Source organism: Aplysia californica, unplaced genomic scaffold (assembly GCF_000002075.1).
Source record: "Aplysia californica isolate F4 #8 unplaced genomic scaffold, AplCal3.0 scaffold00190, whole genome shotgun sequence".
Taxonomy (NCBI): domain Eukaryota; kingdom Metazoa; phylum Mollusca; class Gastropoda; order Aplysiida; family Aplysiidae; genus Aplysia; species Aplysia californica.
Genome location: NW_004797460.1, coordinates 645,180 through 649,040, shown reverse-complemented (window position 1 = coordinate 649,040; position 3,861 = coordinate 645,180). Strand labels below are relative to the sequence as shown.

Sequence of the window (3,861 nt, the reverse complement as noted above, 5' to 3'; positions counted from 1 at the left end):
GAGAGAGAGAGAGAGAGAGAGAGAGAGAGAGAGAGAGAGAGAGAGAGAGAGAGAGAGAGAAACAGACGCAGTCTTAATACGGGGAGAGTATTTTATCATAACTATTGATTGATATATATATAAAATAATTGGGTTGTCGCCCTTGAAAATCGATTCGGATTTGTTAGCCGAAAGTGTAGAATCAACACAGTGCACGTCCGCAAGGCTTGTTCTTTGTTTCTTTGGCGTGGTTGCATACCAAATTTTGCTTTCACTAAACTGTTTTATTTACTAGCTGTACTGAACTAGGAACCAGAACAAACAAAGAGCTGAGATCTACAGCACTGTACTCTGGTCTCCTGTTGAGCTTTCGAGCCAAGGCTAGCGCTAGCAGACAAGCGAGTTCTCGTGTGCTTGCGAGACTGGACGTGACTCATCTCATCCGCCATGTTAGATTGATCATCGGAAAGTAGGAAATAGGTGATCGGAAGAAGTTGCTGTGTATGGTGGACGACTGTGCATGTTATTGCTCTTTTAAAAACTAGCCATGAGCTGGGGAACTGAACTATGGGTGAGAGTACAGGAATTTTCCCCTTCAAATTGCATGATTCGTTCAGAAAGGAGAAATTGTGTGCAAAAAGTTCTTTATTTACCCTGACAACTGAGTCTGATTCTGATCAGGACTGGATGGGGGCTTATTCTTCATCATTGACTGGTGCCGACTATCGCAATGTGTTGTTGTTTTGTGGGGTTGTTGTTTTTTACTCACGAATGTATTGAATCAAAACTTTGAGGATGTTTCGTATTGTGTTTGAATTGGGCTCTGATAGATTTCGTTATGCTCGATAAGGCTAATTAGTCAAACTTTATAGGAGCATGTGATGGTCAGATTTAAAACGAATGTGGACGAATATTGGAAGGCATATTTGTGAATGGAAGAGGCTAGCCGTACTTAATGACGGCTAGACTGTACTTATTCTTAATATGATGGCTAGACTGACCATTTACCAAAAATAGGCCTACATTTTTAGTGTGCAGTACCTAAAGTATTTGTATTTGAGACGAAACCAGGTGCCTTATTAATGACAGTGCATGTATTCTAGACCTCCTGTTTTCTAATGTTAATAGGGCCTAAGATAAGTACGGGTAGACTAAGTATGGCTAGACTTCTTGTCTAGCCGTACTTAAGTTCGGGTAGACAGCCAGGCTAGCTGTACTTCCAGGCTAGCCGTACTTCCAGGCTAGCTGTACTTAAGGACGGCTAGACTGTCAGGCTAGCCGTACTTAATATTGATGGCTGAATTGTAAATGAAATTTTTAGTTTGCAATGCCTAACCTAAAGTAGGCAAAACCAAAAGGTGCCTTACTGACTTGCATGTATATGAACCTGAATAATTACTAGATCTAGATCTAGATCTAATAAAACCTGTACACGTACTTAACAGGCTTGAGTCGATAGGGCCAAACCTAGATCTAAGTACGGCTAGCCACTTCGTTTGTGAATGTGGTCCCTCAGCCTGGTTTAGAAGGCTTTTACTTTTAGAACTCGTTCTTCTTTCTTTTTCTTTGATCAGCTCTAGGAAATTTTATAGGCCTACAATTAACATAGTGACACATGATAACGCTGTGTAGATCTACTTTAATTTCTAACTGAGACTGAGGCCTATTTAAATTACGAAGTGTATACACAGACCCGGTAACCGGGAACTAGATCTAAGTCACGAAGTATACAGACCCGGTAGGGGAACTCTTTTGTGACTTAGGAAAGTTTCAGCGCCCAGACCCGGTAGTGTGGGTGCGAGAGAGAGAGAGCGCAGGGGGAAGTGCTAGCAAAATGTACATGCCCCAGTTGGCAGGAGGGAACGAGAGAAAGATAGAGTGGAAAATAGGTGGGGAGAAAGAAAGACAGAGACAAACAAAGAAAAAGAGAATGTGAGCGACACACAGAGACAGGGGAGAGAGAGAGAGAGAGAGAAATAGATCTAGAGAAGGTGACAGCTCAATTGTTAGATTCTTATCTATGACATCATTGTTCTTTTCTTCAAAGGAACTCCAAAACGGGGGAAAAACTATCGTTTGCAATCGAAAAGACATCCGCAATCTTCATTTAGATCTAGATGTAGATCTAGGCTAGCCTCGAAACTAGACCAATGATTTTTATGTCTGTCTAGACCTAGACCTAGACCATAGATCTAGATCTAGAAGAACCTAGGTCTACCTGAGCCAAGAACTTTCCGAAATCACAAAAGAGTTCCCATACCGGGTCTGTATAGTATACTTTCTGACTTTGTTCCCGGTTACCAGGTCTGTGTACACTCCCAATTATAAAAGAAAGTGGCTATTCTCATCCGCCCGGAAGTTCTCGCAAGATCAACTCCTCCCCTCTTCTCTCTCTCTCTGTCTCTTTCTGAATACTGTCTATCGGTGTGGACGATCAAATTGACCAAAACAAAGTTTAAAAATGATGTTAAAACACAAAAGTAAATTAATTTGATTGTCTACAAAGACGCTACGGCTATTTAACTTTTCGAATCGAGCCGAACTACGCGGGTCGCCATTTTGTTTTGCCCGGAAATTCTCGCGCTACTCCTCTCTCTCTTTCTCTCTCTCTCTCTCTCTCCACTGCCCACAGACAAACTTGTACGCTTTTAGTAGGCTACAGTTGTAATGGAACGTTTGTTCACGGCACAGAATTCTTCAATTGTAACTTCAGTGTTCAAGAGTGGGCTCAACAGGACAAAACCAATTTTTAAACACTAGGCCAGGGCAGATAGAATTAGAGTTTGTATACATTTTAGGAAGGTGAGGTCATTGGGAGGATAGAATGTGGGCACAGCTAGCCTTAGAATTGGCCATTCAGTTCTGAACCCCTGTTCCTCCTTTTATTGTCAACTAGATACTAGATCTTCTAGTAAAAAATTACTTAGTCAAACTTTGTGTGGACTTAATTGTCATTTTAGTTGTTTTTCCCTTTTAATTTAATTTTCCCTTGATGTTCATTTCTCCTTCTCAGTTTCTCTCTATTCCTCTCTCTCTCTCTCTCTCTCTCTCTCTCTCTCTCTCTCTCTCTCTCTCTCTCTCTCTCTCTCTCTCTCTCTCTCTCTCTCTCTCTCTCTCTCTCCTCCTCCTCCTCCTCCTCTCCCCCCCCCTCTCTGTTTTACTTTTTTTGCATGATCTAATTGCTGTTGTATTGTTTCATGTACATTTATGATAAGAAAAGGAAAAGATAAAATTGAACAAGATCTAGGATACATTTTGTCCAAGATAGGGTTTTTTTTTCACTCTTATAGTTTTCCAGTGATTGTGAGGAGTAAAATAGTAACATTCAATGTGTGTTCAGTCTGGTGAGAAAGGGGTTTTTACTAAGATTTTTAATATGAGATTTGGAGTGGAATACATCTCTTGTTTTGACCTCAGGAAATTCATCTTTGACCATTTTCTTTGTGACAGGATCAATGGGACAACATAAATGTCCACACTCAAAAGGGTATCGACTTTTCGGAGCGGTACATCCATTTCCTGAAAGAGCGAAGCTCAGTGGAAATGGATTATGCGAGCAAATTGAAGTAAGTCCTTCTTAATTTTTACTTTTTGTTTTGACTTTACGTGTGATGTTGTATGTTGTCCAGTGTTGGGAGAAGACTGTGTTGAATATTAGCCTTGATGGCTTATGGCGATGTGTGGGAGCAGTTCAGATGTTTTGTAATTTATAATTCCAAGTCCTCATCTTTATGTCCCTAATGCTTCAATGTGCAACCATGTATTTGTTGTAACTTTAACTTGTGATACTGCAATTACTAATTACGTACTTGCACAAGTGCTCATTCAAGGTGCCCTCCACTTATTGTCCTGAGGCAGATCCGCAATAAAATTTACTAGTAA

At 40.6% G+C, this 3,861-nt stretch overlaps 1 long non-coding RNA gene across 1 annotated transcript; it reads left to right on the top strand.

Annotated features, from left to right (window-relative positions):
• Positions 1-164: 164 nt before the first annotated feature.
• LOC118477710 lies at positions 165-3,540 on the top strand. The gene is made up of 2 exons (XR_004858559.1): positions 165-550; positions 3,430-3,540. It is a non-coding gene; the product is annotated as an uncharacterized LOC118477710 (long non-coding RNA).
• The last annotated feature ends 321 nt before the right edge of the window (positions 3,541-3,861 follow it).